Source organism: Giraffa tippelskirchi, chromosome 5, assembly GCF_054371585.1.
Source record: "Giraffa tippelskirchi isolate mGirTip1 chromosome 5, T2T-mGirTip1v1.2.pri, whole genome shotgun sequence".
NCBI classification, from domain to species: domain Eukaryota; kingdom Metazoa; phylum Chordata; class Mammalia; order Artiodactyla; family Giraffidae; genus Giraffa; species Giraffa tippelskirchi.
In genome coordinates, this window is record NC_137279.1 from 174,037,652 (window position 1) to 174,051,057 (window position 13,406).

General features: G+C 55.3%; 1 long non-coding RNA gene across 2 annotated transcripts; it reads left to right on the plus strand.

The window, feature by feature from the left end:
• The first annotated feature begins 1,687 nt into the window (after positions 1 to 1,687).
• Positions 1,688 to 12,811, plus strand: LOC145504726 (uncharacterized). 2 transcript variants are annotated; one of them, XR_014052454.1, is made up of 5 exons: positions 1,688 to 1,845; positions 7,462 to 7,605; positions 8,728 to 8,921; positions 9,055 to 9,111; positions 12,756 to 12,811. It is a non-coding gene; the product is annotated as an uncharacterized LOC145504726 (long non-coding RNA). The 2 variants fall into 2 exon arrangements; XR_014052455.1 differs by having other exon boundaries at positions 1,689 to 2,225.
• The last annotated feature ends 595 nt before the right edge of the window (positions 12,812 to 13,406 follow it).

Consider the following 13,406-nt stretch of genomic DNA (forward strand, 5'->3'; position numbering starts at 1 on the left):
GGGAAGGGAGGAAGTGGTGGGAAGGACACCGCGCCCCCACCTGGCTGCCCTCCACACACACACACACACACACACACACACAGATCCACCTCAACGCACACCAGTCATTCAGTTACACTCACAGACCTGGGTACAGGTGCCCGCATAGAGAATCACATTTAAAGACACAAATGAAGGGGAGGGGGTCACCAAAGTCTCTCCCACGGTAACCCAGATGTGGAGTCCCTCCCTGCCCCTAATCATTCCTACTTGGTAGTCCCGGGGCTGGCAGGAGTTGCTGAGTTCACTCCCCCCAAGGAATCCTGGTTTCAGTTGGGGCTCCTCTTCCAGCAGGAGGGAGCATCATCTTTCTTTGCCCAGGGACCCAACTCCAACCCATCCCTCCCTTGTCCCCTCCCCAGACAGGAGAGGGCTTGGTGGGCAGACTGGGTTGGGCCTGAGAACCCCACCCCTGCCTGGGCCTGAAGTGGAGCAGACTGTTGAGGATAGCACAGGTTCTGCTAGTGAGCTGAGGGCTACGGAAGGCTCCAGCCGGTGGGTCACAGGGCTCACCTAGGTGCCTGCTCTTTGAAGAGACTTGTCTGCCACACAGACTCTGAGCCCAGTGGGGGGATCCCTTGCTTGCTTCCTATCCCAGACCTTCGCCAGTATCAGCTCTCCCAGTCCTGGAGGTCTGGAGGTGGTGACGGGGTGGCCAGTATGCCTGGAGTCTCACAATACATTCTGGGCCTCCACACACGGGGACACCATGGGCTGCCCAGTCACACTCCACCCCTGTGCACTTCCAGAGACACTGTGACACTGTGCTGGGCTCTGAGTTGATGGTGGATTCTTATGGGGAGGGGGAGCACAAAAATAGCTGGCCTGTGCCGGGACAGAAAATCAGAGAGGAAAACAGGGTAGGAGGGCTAAAGGGGAGGTGTCCTTGGGGAGGCCTGGGGCGATGGAGAGCTAAGCATGCCACAATGTGGGTGGGTTTTACTGATTTACCAAAGTGATTCCTAAGGTGCCACCGTCTAGACAGGAGCTAAGAAGTGGAAATGATTCAAGGCCTCCCTTTCTAGCCTGTTCCTGAAGCCTCCCCACCCACCCACCTGCCCCAGGGCTGTGGTTGACACCTTCAAAGGGCTTAAAAGGAAGGCATCCCAGACTGGCTGGGGACCCGCCCCCAATAGACTTTGCTGGGGTGCAGGGGCTTGGGAGGGGAAGCAGCAGGGGCATTTCGGGATAGGCTTGTATGTTTCAGTGTTTTCATTATCCTATGAGTTGTGTGTATGTTGTGGTTACATTACATAATCCTATATGTGTGTGTAACATATGTGTGTACACGTTTAAATATTAATATGTAATACAGGGATGCAGACTGCGCCTTTGTGAGCCTTGAGCATGAGTGTTCTGGGAGTTGTTCCTAAATTGGACCATGGTAATGGGTAGGCCAGGGTTGGGGTTGGCTTGAGAACTTTGGAAAAGCGGGTGTTCACAAGGCTTCTGGGAGGCCTGGAAACTCAGACACCCGCGGGGTGCCAGACGTCTGTGGACAAAGATCTGGATCCGAGGTTCCCCTGAAGTTCCAGGTCAGACCCCAGCCCTGCCTTTTCTGGGCTCGGTTTAGAGTAGCTATGCCAAACCCAACCCCCCAGTCCCCCGCCCCCGCAAGTGTACACATTCTGAAAGAGAACCCCGACTCACAGCACCAGAGGGGAGGGGGCAGATGCCGGATGCGGCCACCCTCTGGGCGCCCCAGACGGGCAGAGGAGACCCTCGGATTTCGGTAACACCCGACCGGGATGTCGGAGGCTCGGCCCGGAGACTGGAGACCCGGCCGCCTCGCGCTCGTTCCCGGAGGTTCACTGTCTATGTTCCGGACCTGCCCGGAGTCGGAGGCCTGATCCCGGCTTGGGGTTCGGGAGGAAGGGTGGGGGCGCCGGTGCCACTCCCCATCCTGGCCCCCTCCCGCCCCCACGGCTGGCTCTCCCCGGGGGCAGTGGCTAGGTGGTGGGCGGCTTAGAGCTAATTCGAGAGCTAATGGCTGCGGCCCGGCCCCCCGCGGCCCCCTCCGTCGCCCTCCCACTCCCACCCCCCAGCCCCGGGCAGGGCCGCGGGCCGCCCGCATCTGCGCGGTCCGCGGCGATTCATCATCTTGATCCATGGCGCGCGCTGACGGCGGCCCCGGCCGCGCTGACAAGACTAACAAAGCAATTTGCCACGAGCCAGCTCCTGGACAGGTTATTAGCGCGGCCGCCGCTTAAAGAGCCCTACCCCCCGCCCCTACCCCAGCGCGGGGCAGCTACCTGCTCTGTTCCCTCCCTACGACCGGCTACCGCCCCCTCACGGCCTAAAGATACCTTTGTGTATTCCTGGCCACCCCTGACCACCCCGAAGTGCCCCCCCCCACCCTCTTAGTTGCCTTGCGCCCGGGTCCTTCCCCCTAGCAGGAGTCCTACCTGTTGGGGGCCCCCTTCCTCCCACCAGTTCCTGCCTCCAACCACTCCCCAAATCCCCTACAAGCTCCTGGCCCCTTCCCACCATCTCTCAGCCTTCCCCCCAGTACTGACTTACCTCCTCACTTTCTTACTCCCCGAGGCTCCCTCTTCTCTCCACCCTCCTCACCTCCTCTACCCACCCCATTGCCTTCAGTGATTGGAAAACCCTATTTATTCCCAGCTTTGCAGGGAGGGGTTCTCCTACTGTGCCTTTGAGTCTCCTCTGACCACTTTTGCCCCTAGGTAATCTTGCTGGAGGGTGAGGTGGCCCAAGACCGGCTGGGTGGCTATGGAGGGGGGAGGACACTGGGACTTCTCCAAGGGTCCCCTGACCAGGGACAAGTCTGGGGACTTCCTCTGAGGGGAGACCGTGAATGCTGGGGGGAACATGTTGGGCCCCATCCAAACAGAGGCTCAGAGAGATGCAGAAACTTGCTGAGAGTCACACAGCAGGTCAGAACAGAAGAGGGACTGGAACCAGAGTGTGTGGCCTCCCAGGCCTGGGCTGCAATTCCTGGCTGCATAGCTCTGGGAAGTAATAGAGGCCAAGAGACCAAGGTGCTCTCTCTAAGCAATTCCTCTTCCACTTGCAGAGAGGGGTAAGGAGAGTTATAGGTGTGAGTGGGTGTCTGTGGGGCCAGAATTATCAATGGATAACATAGATGACATGAGAGAGGAGCGAATCACACATTCAGATCCCCAAAGTGAAGTAGCTATGTGGTCATTTCAGACAAGTCTATTTCTTAAAAGAATTCTCTAGGTAGAGGGGAAGCAGCCTGGTTCTTTAGATACATGGCAGATTTGTGTGGGGGGACTGGATGTACACTGGATGAGTGCCTGGGTGTGTGTCCGGGTACATGGATAAAACCAAGTATCCACATGTGTGCTTGCACAGGTGGGGATCTGTTAAGTGTGCCTCTCTGAATGTATGGAGGGTGTCTCTGTGTATGTGTATGCTGGGAGCTAAGTATATCCCTTTGTTTGTACATGGGGGTCTGGGAGAGGCCAGTGTGTGGCAGCTGTGTGAATGTATGGATGTGTCTGTGCACATTGAGGGTACTGGGCTTCAAACCAGGAAGGCACCTCTAGCCCCTTCCTCCTTCTCTTAGATCCAGCCTCAGTGCTCCCAAACTGTCAGCCTCTGCAGCTGGGCAGTGAGGAGAGACAGAGCCCTGTTTTTCGAGTCTGGAGGAGCTGCTTCTGCAGGTTCTGGATCTAGGAGGGGTGTGCTTTCTTTAGGGAAGGTAGTCAGGAACCTCCACGATGAGCCAGGTTGATGCTTAGCGTGTAAGTGGGGGCAGGGGAATGGACCCTGTGCCCAGAACCTGGCTTTTTTCTTTTTCTTTGGCCAACCAGGCCTCCAAGACTTCACCCCCAGGGAGGCCCAGCTCTGTCGCTGCCTGCACCACCACCGCGTCCCTGATGTGAAATATGGGGGGCGCAGGCCGCGCTGGGGAGATTTGTCATCTGTGCTCAGCGGGTGACTCTATCTGCAGACTATTAGAGTATAAAATATATTTTACAAGAGTTTTAGCTACAGGTGACTTGCTCTTTATTACTAGATGTGGGCAAAATCAATACTTCTGTAACTAAAAGATCATTTATTTTGCTTTTTGAAACATTTTTCAACAGGGGCACTGGCTAAGCTTGCAAAGCTATGATTAAGAGTTATGGTGGCGCCTGTTTCTCTTAACTCTTGAAGGACCACAGCCCAGGCGCTCCTAGCACTGGTACCTGCCTGTGGAAAGCCAGACACAGATATGCATCCCAGTTGTAGCAAACACAGGCACACAGACTGAAGGGCATAGGCCCCCACTCCAATGAAGCTGTCTTGAAGATACACTGATTCTCATACATGTTTACAAAAAGAGTCCCAGGTACACACAAAAATATAGCAGCATACATACACCTTCCCACCCAAAAACCCACAAATCAAACGCACACATACACAAATGCATGCTACAAGAAAGTCACCAGCAAATGCTTCTACACACACACACATCTCCCACCTCATGCCCTCACACACTCACACGTACATACCATGACTCTAAGATGTGCGGTCACATTGTGCTAACTTCTGACCAGTGGCCAGCCAAGGGTGGAGATTCTGAAACAGGAGTTGGAAGATGCTCAGGGGGAGCCTCATGAATGCAGCTCTGGGAACTCCTGGGCAAGGAATGGAGACAGCCCAGGAATGTCAGGGATCTGTGGAACCAAGGCCTTAATCCTGTCAGAGACTAGCTCTCCTCAAATCCTCATCCCCATGACAGCCCTGCACCTTTGTTGTCAATTAAAGCATGGAGTGGGCTTCCCTGGTAGCTCAGATGGTAAAGAATCTGCCTGCCAATGCAGAGGACCTGAGTTTGATCCCTCTTTCGGGAAGATCCCCTGGAGAAGGAAATGGCAACTCATTCCAGTATACTTGCCTGGATAATCCCATGGACAGAGGAGACTGGCAGGCTACAGTCCTTGGGGTCACAAAGAGTTGGACATGACTAAGCAACACACACACACACACACACACACACACACAAAGCACGGGGTGGTTTTTCTGGAAGCCACTGTATAGGAAAGCTGTGAAGTCAATCAATCATGTCAAAACTGCTCATTGGTAACCACCCCTGGCCTGGGTGGGTTCAGAATGATGAAATGGCCACATACCACTCCCAGAATGGCATCCCCTAACCAGACTGGAGGTGTCCTTTAGCTTCTTACCTGCATCAGCAAATCAGCATCAGCCAGTTATTATTCATCTCAGGGTTGGGGAGAGACATGTAACTTAACCCATCCATAGGTGAACCTCTGATGGTGAGATTTCAGACCATGCGGATGCCCAAGTGTATCAATTATCTTTAGCTGCATAACTAATTACCCCTTGGGAATTCCCTGGCAGTCCAAGGTTAGGACTCAGCGCTTTCACTGCCAGAGCCCAGTTTCAATCCTTGATCAGGGAATTAAGATCCCACAAACTGAATGGCATGGCAAAAAGAAAGAAAAGGAAGAGAAACAAATTACCCTAAACTTAAGTGGCTCAAAACAAATGTCGATTATATCATAGTTTCTAAGCATCAGGAATCCAGGAGCAGCTTAGCTGGGTGGGATCTGGCCTGGGATCACTCATGTGTTGCAGTTACACTGGTTAGGGCTACATCATCTGAAGTCTTGTTAGGGCTGGAGGGTCCTCTTCCAAAATGGCCCATTCATAGGGCTGGCAATTGGTGCTGGCTGTCCACTAGTGTGTCTCAGTTCTCCTCCCTGTGGTCTCTTCAGCAGGATAGCCTGGACTTCTTTTATGGTGGCTGGTATCCAAAAGAGAGAGAGAGAGAGAAGGGTCAAAGTATTAATAGAAGCTGTAGTCTTTTGTAACCTAACCTTAAAAGTGACATGTCATCACTTCTGCTAAATTCTAGTCATTATAAGCATGTCACTATGTCCAACCCATACTCAAAGAGAGTAGAATTAAGCTCCACCACTTCCCAGGTGGCGCAGTGGTAAAGAATTTGCCTGCCAATGCAGGAGATGCAAGAGACATGGGTTGGAAAGCTCCCCCTGGAGTAGGAAATGGCAACCCACTCCAGTACTCTTTCCTGAAAACTTCCATGGACTGAAGAGCCTGGCAGGTTACAGCCCTTGCGGTCGCAAAGAGTCAGACGCAACTGAAAGACTAAGCAGGCAACATGCACTCAAAGGAGGAAGTTATCAAAGAATTTGTGGACATATTTTTTAAACTACCATGACTAGGCCAGGGGACACTTGCATTCTACCCAGCATCTGCAAAATGACAAGCACTTCTTGACAGCTCCAAACCCTAGAAAAACTGTGGGGCATCCTGATATGGGGAGGGCATGGCCAGGTGGTGGTGGGGACTCAGAGGTAACCCTTGCTCAGGACAACAGTAGAGCAATAATGAAATGCATGGACCCTGAAGCCAGACCATCTGCGTTCAAACCCAGCCTCAGCCACTGACAAGCTCTGTGACCTTCAGCAAGTCACTTAACTCCATGCCTCTCTTCTTACTTATAAAATGAGGAAAATACTAGCACTTACCCCTAGGGCTGTTGTAAGGATTAAATGAGTTAACATTTAGTGTAGAACCTAACAAGTGGTAAATAACACATAAGCTAATACTGTCAGTTCCTACCTCCCTGGCAGCCTGTGGGCTCTTTCTCACAAGGGATTTATCGAGCACCTTGAGTGTTCCTCAGACTGACCCCGTACGCCCGCGCCATGACCCCAATTACCCTGGGCCCCTCCATAGCCCCAGCCCCACAGGCTGGCCTGGAGGGAGGCTGGGCAGGGGGCTGGGCTCCATGAGTTCCATTTGACCCCGCCAGCCCAGCACTGCCTTTTGTGGCCTCTCTGGGAATGTTGTTCAATATGTTGGCCACAAACATTTTATGAGCAAGAGGACAGGAAGAAATTTTCGTCTATCGACCCACAGTCAGGCCTGCTCCTTCCCCCTCCTCTTCATGTGTCTCCTTGGCAATGAGGGGGACAGGCAAAGATGGTCCTTTCAGCAGAGCCCCTGAGGAGCAGCCCAATCTCAGGACCTCTTCTCCCAGTCACCCCAGGGCCAGACCTGAAACAACTATGCCCCCCCAACCCCTGGCATGGGGGGTGGGAAGACCCAGATCTTGGGGACCTGGATGCATAAGATCTCAGCCCCTTGTGGCAGGCACTCCCCCCAGAGTCACCTGGTCTAGGAATCCCAAGACATTTCACCCAAACATCAAGAAGAGAGAAAATAAGGATTTTGTAGAACATTGTTCTTGAAGCTACATCTATTCAATACGAAGCTCTATCCTCTCTGTTTGGGATTATATCTTTTCAACTTTTGACACTAAAGTATTCTTTCTTTTATGAAATGATTCTGACAGCAGTTAGTAGTTTCTCTCAGTGTCCTTATATGGACAAATTAATAGCTGGCAACTTTATGCTAGAACCTACATTTTTAAAAATATTTCTCTCTTCCCTGCAGGAAGCACAAAACTGTCCCCCACCTCATCAAGAAGGCCTGCTGACCTCTAGCCTGGGTGAAAGGGGGCGCTCTCCACATTCCTGACCCAGCTGGACCAGCAAAATGGTGTGACCCAGGACAAGCCTCTTCCTCTCTCCAGCCCTGGTTGGTCTCCCCATCCATTCAATGAGCCGGTTGAACAGGTGGTCTAGACCAGCTCTGGCCTCTACCCTGCATGCCCCCAGCCCTCCTCACCCTGAGACGACCACAGGTGGATGCTGATGTACTGGGGGAGGCAGGCAAGGCCTGGGAGTCACCTCTAACTGCCCTGAAATGCCCTTCACCAGTGGAGACTCATTCTCTGAGCTGGGCGCAGGGAGACGGGAGGGGTCTTCGGCCTTTGGCCAGGGAGACCTTCGTGATGCACCAGGGAGGGAGAGAAGGATTTGTCTCAGGGGCTCGGTTTGCGCTGAGTTCTCGGGACCCCCTCCTGTCCCTGCCCCCAAGGCTTGGCTGGAGCACAAGGGGCCCCTTTGTGGGGCCTAATCTCAAAGCACTGCGGCTTTAGCGACCTTCAGGGATGAAAGAGCCAGGAGCTGGAGGCCGGGAGGTGGTGTGGGGGCAGCCCCACTAATCCCTGCGTGCTTTCGCCAAACAAAGCTGCCAGGAGGGGCTGGCTCCCAGGAGATGATCCAGAGAACCAATTCCTGGAGCCTAACCCGCTCTGACAGCCCGAAAAGGAGAGGCCCACTGCCCGCCCCAATGGCCCCAGCTCGGACTTAGAGGCTGAGGGGGCCTGGCCTGGGACCCTCAGCATGTCCTCCCACCCAGCCACGGAGCCCTTTCCCTGCCCAAGCAAGGATGTTTCTCTACTACCTTTCTCTCCACAACCCCCTGGTGCCTCAGCCCTGAACATCTCAATGTCTTTGAGACTCTGATTCTCTAGTCCCCGCAACACCCCAGTTCTTAACCTTTAGTCCCTAAATTCTCCAATGACTCAAGTCCTCAGCCCTCCAATATCCTGATCCTCAGTATCTCAGACCCCAATCCTTTCACTCCCAGGCTTCTGTCTCCTCATTTCTCAACCCCAGTTCCAACACCTGACACCCAGCCTCTCAGCTTCCCAATCTCCTCTCTCTAGATGTTCAGCCTCCAATCCCTAATTCTCCAATCTTCTAGCCCTCCAGCTCTCATATCCTGTCCTGCCTACAACCTCCATAGCACACCAACCCCTGTTCTCCCAGCCCCTCCCCTCCCCATCTGACCTGACATTCTTACTGTTTCTAGGGTATACCTGGCTATCACTGCCCCTTTCCATCCCACCTGGTCTGGCTTCCTGTACCCCTTGTGCCCAGATCTGCACTCAGCTCCTCAGGAAGAAGACTGAGGAGGAAAGTGATTCTGACTCAACCCTGATTAAACCCACACCTCCCACCAGCTGTGATCACCCTGGAATCCTATGCTTCATCCCAGCTTCACAGGTGAGCACATCATCATGTCCAGAGGAAGGGGCCGGAGTCCTGCTGGGCTCACTTGTCTGAGAAAAGCAGCCCAGAGGAGGGGAAGGGGTGTCAGCAGGGCTGGGCTTCCTGCTATCCCATCTCTGCCCCCCAGGGTGAGGAGACCCAGGATGCAGAAATCTCCACCAGACCGCAGAAAGCCAGGTGAAAGGTGGGATCACTCAGGCCAGCAGAGGCCACTGCAGAGCCAAGACGGCTTTGGGGCCCATAGGGGAGGGCTTGGGCAGGACACGAAGGTTGGATTCCCAGGAGAGGGGTGGGGGCCAGGCTAGCCCAGAGCGTTTTCCCACCATAGCCTCTGCCGTCTCCACTCACTAATCTGATTACGATATTTACCAACCTCCCATGGCCTGCTTGGGGCCAAGGGCGGGGAGGGTGTTACACTGAGGATCTCAGTTCCAGTTCCCAGCAAAATGGGAGGCCCAGAAAGGTGTTTGTGGGCCTGCAGTGACTGTACCAGGCCCTCCCTCCTGCCTGCCTGAGGTCACAGTGCTATCTGAGACCCCCCTCCCCATCAAGTTTAACCTTCTTCAGCAAGTGTCCCCTGCCACTGTCTGTCTCCAAGTCACTTCTGGGTCGCTCATGCTGCCCCATCTCAGAGCCATGACTACTGTAATACTGTGCAAGCCTGGGGCAGTGCCTTCCTTCCTAAAGGTAGAAACTTGAGTGGTGAGCTTTTGGGCACTGAGGACTAGGAGGCTGGTGGCAGGCCCCACGGGGCTGCTCTGCCTAATTGGAGTCAATGTCACACACACTTGCTTTGACCTCACACCCAGGCTCAGCCCCTTTCCGAAGTGTGTGTGTGTGTGTGTGTGTGTGTGTGTGTGTTGGGGGGGGGTGTCCTGTAGCACCCGTCTCAGGTTTGCTGAGAAAAGAACAGAACAAGCCTTGTTTTCACCTTCTCTCTTTCTCTTCCTCTCTCTCTCACACACACACACCTGTGCACACACACGCATCCACTTTTTATTAGTGTGTCACAGACACAGTCGGAGAAGGCAATGGCACCCCACTCCAGTACTCTTGCCTAGAAAATCCCATGGATGGAGGAGCCTGGTAGGCTACAGTCCATGGGGTCGCTACGAGTCGGACACGACTGAGCAACTTCACTTTCACTTTTCCCTTTCATGCACTGGAGAAGGAAATGGCAACCCACTCCAGTATTCTCGCCTGGAGAATCCCAGGGACGGCGGAGCCTGGTGAGCTGCCGTCCATGGGGTCGCACAGAGTCGGACACGACTGAAGCGACTTAGCAGCAGCAGCAGCAGCAGCAGCACAGACACAGTCACACCGTCACACAGGGAAGGCCCAGCCTTCCCAGCCCCTTCCCCTCCTCTGTACCCGGTCCCTGGGGCGTGGCTTGGGTGTGTGCCCTCCTCAGGGGGAGTCCAGTGGAAGGAGGGACACTGCCTGTAGGTGAGAAGGGAGAGCTCTTAAGGGGGCCAAGGGGAGACTCTTTACTCCTTGCCTCCCGCTAATGGGATGGTTTACAAGGTGCAATGCCAGTCTCCATGAGGGCTGAGGACAGCAGAGGTGGCCACCCCCCAGCAGAGGAACGACAGCACCTCTCCCACCTCCCTGTTCCCCAGAGGTCTAAGGCCAAGCTCATTCATCCCTCGCAGGAGTTCAAATAGAGAGGTTACTCTGGGACACCCTGGAGAAGGAAATGGCAACCCACTCCAGTATTCTTGCCTGGAGAATCCATGGACGGAGGAGCCTGGTGGGCTACAGTCCATGGAGTCACAAAGAGTCAGACACGACTGAGCGACTTCACTCACTCACTCACTCACTCTGGGACACAGGTAAGTGTTTCTTTAAAATGCAAACAGTACAAGACCAAATTCAGTCTGGGACGAAGCTCACTCTCTGCTGAGGGCCCTCTAGGCTTCCAACCCTCAGTGTACTCAACACTTACCCCTACGGGCGGTTACAGCTGTGGGGCCTGACTAGAGAAAGGATTGGGCGCCCCCTGCTGTCAGGCCTCCAGAACTGCGCCCTCTCCCCAAGGTGCTCCCCAGCCAAGTGACCCCACCCCAACTCCCAATCATACAAGGCCTCCTCCTTTCACCCCCACCTCCAGATGCCCTTGGCTGGCTCAGAGAACCTGTCCCGCCTTGGGGCCCGGATTCCCCACTGGCAGCTGATTGGAAAAGGGGATGGCCCAGCCGAAGTAGGAGCAGTTGGCCGGGAGATGGAGTTTCACAGGCTCTTAGCTTTTTTAATCTCCCATGGAGCCAAGTGAGTGAAGAGACTAACACAGGAAACTGTCTTAAAAAGGGGAAGACTGTGACCCAGGGGAGGGGAACAGGGAAGAGGAATCTGATGGGGGGGATGCGGCGACAGAGCAGAAGGACATAGGTGAGAGGACATAGTGAACAGGACAGGTGAGGCAGGCAAAGGTGATGGAAGGACAAAAGGTCTGCACAGGTGAGGGCCCCAGTGATCTTGGCAAGAGTAAAGGGGGCAGGGAGGGTGTAGAGTGAATGAGGCCACCAGGGAGTCCACGGGCAGGAGTCGGTGCCCCCCACTGCCTTCCATCCACTGGTGCACACCCGGCCCTGTGTGTCCAGCCAGCCCTGTGACTGATGGCCAGGCCCCCTCTGGGGCACTGAGGGCAGGCACTCAGGAAAGGCAAGCAGCCTGGATGTCTGTAGTCTCTGGACTGTGGGGCACAGTGGGGGCAGTGGGCAGAACAGATTGAGTTCAGAGCTGGGGGTGGTCTAGGGGACTGTGGTTGTGAGCCAAGCCCCAGGGGTCCTCACACAGGCAGGCCGAGCCCCTCTCTCCTGTTACAAAGCCCTGAGGGGAGGCCTGTCCCGCTGGGCTGAGGTCCAGAGTGCTCAGGCCTCCAGTCTGCTGGGCCCCCTTCAGGAAAGGACAGAGCCCTGTGTTCTGACCACCACCACCTCCTCCCACTACACACACACACACACACACACACACACACACACAGTGGGTCCCAGCTGGGACAGCCAGGCCCAAAGAGGGGAAGAGGCGAGCTCATGCTCTACTCTCAGTCCCGTCTTCCTCCACACCCTTGCTGTTTTGTGTGCCTGTGGGGGGGGGGGGCCTGTTAAGGAGACCATATGTACAGATTGTCCCACCCAAATCCATGATTTCTGCCTCCCAAAGCACTTACCCAGTCTGTCTCCTGAAGGAGAAAAGCCAGCTTCATTATCTCCCTTTCTTAGCAAAGGCCTTTTGGGAGTGAGAGGGAGGCAGGCTAGGGTGGGCAGTGGGTAGCTCTCCTATTGCCACCCAGCAGATGCGCTGGGCTAGGACCTGGGTGTTCTGCCCTATCCAGGGCCCTGTGGTGGGTTCAACCATCTGCTCCCCAGCCTCTTGGAACCTTTCCAGACACACATTTCGCAGAAGCCAAAAGATCTGTGGCAATAAGGAGGCATGAGGTCCTGGGGAAGCAGACTTGAGACCCACCCCCCAAGTCCTGTGAGGTTGTCTTGGTCGTAAGGTGAAAGCCCCTAAGGGGTCTCAGGGCTCTGGTGCCAAGAATGGCCACTAAGGACCCCAGATGAAGAAACACAAAGCAATGAGATGGCCAGGACGGTGCTGAGCTTCCCATGTCTCAGAGAGTTCAAGAAGAGGCTGGAAAAGGAGGCTGGATGGGATGCTCTTGAGAAGTCCTTCCAGACCTGGAGCCCCTGACATTCTGGGTAGGAATGGGAAAAGTCATGCACCCTCAGTAGGGACCCCTTGCTCCCCAATCCTCTTCCTCCCCAGCGCATAGTCAGAAGAGTCTGAGGGGCCTCATTTCTCCAACTTCCCTCCCCCAACCCCCAGGTTCACCCAGGGAGCCTGGAGTCTGAGCTTAAAGATGGCACAACCCAACGCCTGCAGCCACCCCCTCCGCGAGCTCCCCCACCTCCAACAAGCCTCCTGCTCTGCCTGGCTAGGTGGGGGATGGGTGTGCCAAGGGGCTAGGGAGGGGGGCCCATCAGCAGTCGCGGGGCTGCTAATAGACCATCCTCGGCCACATCCTATTACCGAGCAGCTCCTCCTCAGCCCCCCAGCCTGGCTGGCCTGCGCCTCTCCGCGGCCCCGGGGACCACGCATCAGATTGGAGTCAAGATTCCGAGAGTGTCATTTGCCGCCGTTGATGGTGCTGATAATAGGGACGGGCTGGCAGGCGGGGAGCGGCGGCGCAGAAGCGGATTCTCTATTAAGGCTTCCCCCCTCAGCGCAGGCAGCGAGTGTGGGAGGCAGGCCAGAGAGAGTCCGGTGATGGGCTGGGCATCTTGCCTCTGCCGCTGTCTGCTCCATTAGCGCAGGCCGGGCCCTTGGCAGGCAGCTTGAGGCCTGGGCAGTGATGGGGTCAGAGGACGCCAATCCCAGGAAGGGGGCGGAAGCCCAGCCCACCGCTTTGCCGCGTGGTGCCTGGAGAGTCAGCCTACTCCCACCCCGTTTCACTGCCTGGGACCCAAAGTCTCCGAT